This window comes from Vombatus ursinus, unplaced genomic scaffold (assembly GCF_900497805.2).
Source record: "Vombatus ursinus unplaced genomic scaffold, bare-nosed wombat genome assembly UNPS02014909.1, whole genome shotgun sequence".
Classification (NCBI taxonomy): Eukaryota; Metazoa; Chordata; class Mammalia; order Diprotodontia; family Vombatidae; genus Vombatus; species Vombatus ursinus.
The window spans coordinates 16,884,333-16,889,285 of NW_020954687.1; the positions used below are offsets into that span (position 1 = coordinate 16,884,333).

General features: G+C 37.0%; 1 pseudogene; it reads left to right on the forward strand.

Moving 5' to 3' along the window:
* Positions 1–4,291: 4,291 nt before the first annotated feature.
* LOC114029139 lies at positions 4,292–4,750 on the forward strand (annotated as a pseudogene).
* The last annotated feature ends 203 nt before the right edge of the window (positions 4,751–4,953 follow it).

Genomic DNA, 4,953 nt, shown 5'->3' on the forward strand with positions numbered 1-4,953 from the left:
AAATATCTATGAATTTGGAACCAGAAGCCTAGAGGTTGAGTTTTAAGTCTACTGATAATGAACCCTGCCACCAAGGATAGATTGTTTCACTTTTATGAGCCTTATTTTTCTTCTTTGCAAATTATGCATAAGAACAATTGGAGTAATTACCTTACAGGGATGTTGCTAAAATAAAATGTAACAATATAATATAGAACTATATAGTTTCATAGCTACATTTCTGAGAATCATGAATTTCAACCTCACAAATTTTACAAATAAAAAATAAAGTGATTTGCCCATGGATTACACATGTCTACAGCAGATTCTAAACTTAATGTCCTCAATACTTCAAATATCTGTGTTCTAGGGTCAATTAGACCCAGCAATATTTTCAGAAAATGGCTTCTGTACTTTATAATATAAAATCTTTGATGTTTAAGGTGTCCTAACCTTTGAGAGATATCAATGGAGCATATCACTTTGTTGAATATAGACATCAAAAACTATCAGTCACAGATCTATTTTTAGAAATATTATTATACATTGAAGAATGAGCAGAGCCAAGATGGCAGAGAAAATGGAGGGACTTACCTGAGATATCCCAAATCCACCTCCAGACAAATTTAATGTAACACTTCAAAATGAATTCTGGAGCTACAGAATTAATAAATGGGGGGTGAAAAAAGTTGCAGCCAGAGACAACTTAAAAGGTCAGCAGAAAATGTCTGTTACACCAGAATGAGAATGGAACACAGTACAGTGCAAGAAATGTCCCAGCAAGACAGCACTGGCAGTAGGACTTGGAGGCAACTGAATCTGCAACAGTAACAGACAGTAAGAGGGTCAGATAATTGTACAGAAGGAGATCACAAGGGTCCTTTTGCTGGTGTGGGGTGCAGAACCCTCTTGCATTGCTTATATGCTAATCTGTGTTAAAGTCTTTGGTGACAGTACTAGGGTGAGTAGGAGCACTAGTAGCACCCAAGGGCTTGTGGCTGCAGGGGAACAATGATCCTGGTCACAGTTTCAGGGTAGAAAAGATTGCTTGTGGTTGCTCACAGACCAGAGCACAGACCAAGGGAATAGTTAATATACCTCTCTTTAGATCTTACCAACTAGGAATAACCAAAAAATTATAGACCCTTAGAACTAGCTCTAAAAACAGCTGCACAAAAACCCAGAAACTTGGGACATTGTCCTCTCTACCCCAGGAGCAGTGCACATCTTTAACATAAAATCCAAAATCAAGAAATAGACTGGAAAAATAAGCAAACAATAATAACAACAACAAAAAAGAACCTGACCATAGAAAGTTACTATGGGAATAGGGAAGAGTAAAAAAAACTCAGAAGACAACAAAGTCAAAACATACTACATTCAAAGTTTCAAAGAAAAATATGAGTTGGCCTGAAGCCCAAAAAGAATTGCTGGAAGAACTCTAAAAGGATTAAAAAAAAACAAATAAAAGAGGTAGAAGAAAAATTGGGAAAAGAAATGAAAGTGATGCAAAAAAAATCATAAAAATTGAGTAAATAGCTTAGTAAAGAAAGCAAAAATTAAGATGAAGATAATAAAACCTTAAAAACAGCATAAGCCAAATATTAAATGAGGCATAATAATACACTGAAGAGAAGAACTCCTGCAAGGAACAGATTGGCCTCTTGGAAAATATATTTCTTTTTTAAAGTTTAATGAAAATAACTCCTTGTAAAGCAGAATTTACCACATAGGAAAAGAGGTACAAAATATATTGAAAAAGAACACCATTAAAATAGAATTGGCCAAATGGAAAAGGAGACCCACAAAAAAAAAAACAACAACTCATTCAAGGAAATAATTCCTCAAAAGTTAAAATTCAGCAAGGGGAAGCTAATGACTCCATGACACATCAAGAAACAAACAAAAAAAATCAAAAGTATGGAAGAAAATTTGAAATATCTCATTGGAAAAACAATAGACCTAGAAAAGAAATTAAGGTGAGATAATTTAAAAATTATTGGATTGCCTGAAAGCCATGATCAAAAAAAGAGCATAGACATCACCTTTCAAGAAATTATTAAGGAAAGCTGCCCTGTTATTCTAGAACCAGAAATTAAAATGGAAACTGAAATAATCCACTGATCACATCCTTAGGAGATTTCAAAATAAAAACTGGGCATATTATGGCCAAATCCAAGAGTTCCACAATCAATAATGTATTTGTTCTGTTTTGAAGTGTGTGTGTGTGTGTGTGTGTGTGTGTGTGTGTGTTTGTGTATATGTTAAGCAAGATGTCCTTGGGCATATTGCTTATGCCTAATTTCAGGAAAACTTTTAGACAAGTTTGCCTGATGAGGGAAGTCAAATATTTTGTGCGTCAAAACTGAAGTGAAATATCAGGGGAATGAGTTCTCAAATGTCTCTTAGAGAAGTAAATAATCTCTATTTGTAAAACAGTATAATTTAATGTGTATTTTAGTATTAATAACAAACTTTTCATCATCTATTTACTGTATACAATATATTATGGTGAGACCTATTATTGATCGAATGTCAGAGAATTCAGGTGTGTCTCTACTGCTAACTGCCTGTCTAACCTTGTTCACTCACTGTCTCTGGATCTCCTGATTTGCAAGATTAGGGGCTTGGATTGTTATCTCTAAGTTCCCTTCCATGTCTAAATGTTATGATCTTCCAATACTGAGAAGTTCAGGGCAGGATTTCTGACATTTAAAGGTTTGCATACATCCTGTGGGGGGAAAATAATTCATAAAAAGACAAAAAGTAATGTGATATAGTCTGTTAAGTTCCAAATGAATGGTTATGCAAGAACCACAGAGGGGTAAAGACATTTCCCTTTCTGAAGCAACAGGAGTGAAATGAATCACAGACTTTTAAAGTTAAATTGAAAATTTAGAGATTATAAATCAGTTTGCATATTTTCAGAGAAATTTCCTAGTCTTCCTCTGAATATTTAAGAACTTATTAGGCTATGACTACACATGATATTTCCTCTACATCAACTAAATCTTCTGATAGAACAAAAATCTGACTGAAAAGTTACTGGAGTTTTACCAATTCCTGTGCTTTTCACTTTTTGGTTCCTTTTAATGGAAGTTATTTTGAATTGGTAAATACATTGAGAATAATAATAATTAGTAGTAGTAGTAGTACAGTTGTGACTATTATTACTAATACATTGTTATAACTAATAATTATCAATACTAACATTCTAATTGAGTCCCATTCTGATATTGTTCTGTGGCATGAAGATAAGCTTATATTCTTCAAGGCTATTCCTTCAAGTGATGTTTGACAGTGACAAAAAAGTTTCTAGAATGGTCAGATAATGTATGGATTACATATGTTATCTGAGAACCAGCCTACCTAAATTTAGAAAGGCTCAGAAAAAAATGATATTTCTGATTTTCTGTTTCCGGGAGCAGAGTAAGAAGCAAGTCAATCTCACCCTCTCTTATTGACCTCTGAAAGCCCAGAAAACATCTATCCAGGAAAAACTCTGGAATGGCTGAGCTAGCAGAAATATTGGGTGCAGCAGTCTTGTAGCCCAGGAAGCTCATGGGATTATTGAGAAAGGCCCCTCTCACTCTGGGGGAGGGGGAGCAGTACGGGAAAGGAGTTGTCCCAGCAAGCCAACAGCAAACTCCACCTCAGCATATCAGGGGGAGATCCTGAAACCCAGGATTGTGAGCAGGCAAGCACCAACACCAGGACCCCATGAGTGCCTCAGGAGAGGCAAGGGAACCTGTTGATACCCCATGTGATGGCATCAAGCAGCCAAATCATCTGGTGCTTTAGTTCAACTCTGGGAAGCAGAACTCTAGGAGGCAAAGCTCCAGCCTGACAGACATCCTCCAGCAGCAAGACATCCCAGTGTAAGGCCCAAGTGAGCAGACTATTTGTGAAAATGGGCAAAGAAGGAGTCTTACCAAACTTTTTTATGATACAAATATGGTGTTGTTACATAAACCAGGAAGAGTCAAAACAGAGAAAGAAAATTATAGACCAATTTCCCTAATGAATATAGATGCAAATATTTTAATAAAATATTAGCAAACAGATTACAGCAAGTTATCACAAGAATAATACACTATGACCAGGTAGGATTTATGCCAGGAATGCTGGGCTGGTTCAAAATTAGGATAACTCTCAGCATAATTGATCATATCAGTAACAAAACTAACAGAAACCACATGATCATCTCAATAGATGCAGAAAAAGCTTGTGAAATGTGAAGTGCAGACTCCTCAGGCTCCAGCCACCACCTTCACCATAGTCACAGCTGCCCCAGACTGAGTTTCCCTGGACCATGGCCAACACCAAGCGCACCTTCATTGCCGTCAATCCCAACAGCATCCAGTGAGGCCTGCTCAGGGACATCATCAAACATTTTGAGCAGAAGGGATTCCGCCTTGTGGGCATGAAGTTCCTTAGAATCTCAGAGGAACATCTGAAACAGCGCTATGTTGACCTGAAGGACAGGACATTTTCCCTTGGGCTTGTGAAATATATGAATTCAAGGCCTGTTGTAGCCCTGTTTTGGGAAGGCTTGAATGTGTTGAAGACAGGCAGAGTGATGCTGGGGGAGACAAATCCAGCTGATTCCAAGCCAGGCACCATGCACAGGGACTTCTGCATTCAAGTTGGCAGGAACATCATTCATGGCAATGATTCTGTAAAAAGTGCTGAGAAGGAGATCAGCCTATGGTTTAGGCCTGAAGAGCTGGTCAAGTATAAGTCTTGTGCTCATCACTGGGTATATGAATAAGGATTTTAAAAGTAGATATAGACTGGAGCTACTCCTTTTAGTAGCTGTGGTATGTGAGTATATGTCTTCATCAGTGAGTGTGTGTGTATGTATGTATGTCTCATCCCTGAATACAACATTTCATGCCAGGGTATTGAAAAGAATTGGAAGCAACATTTTCTAAAACAACCCTGTAATCCTGTTCAATAAAGCCTTGGAAATAA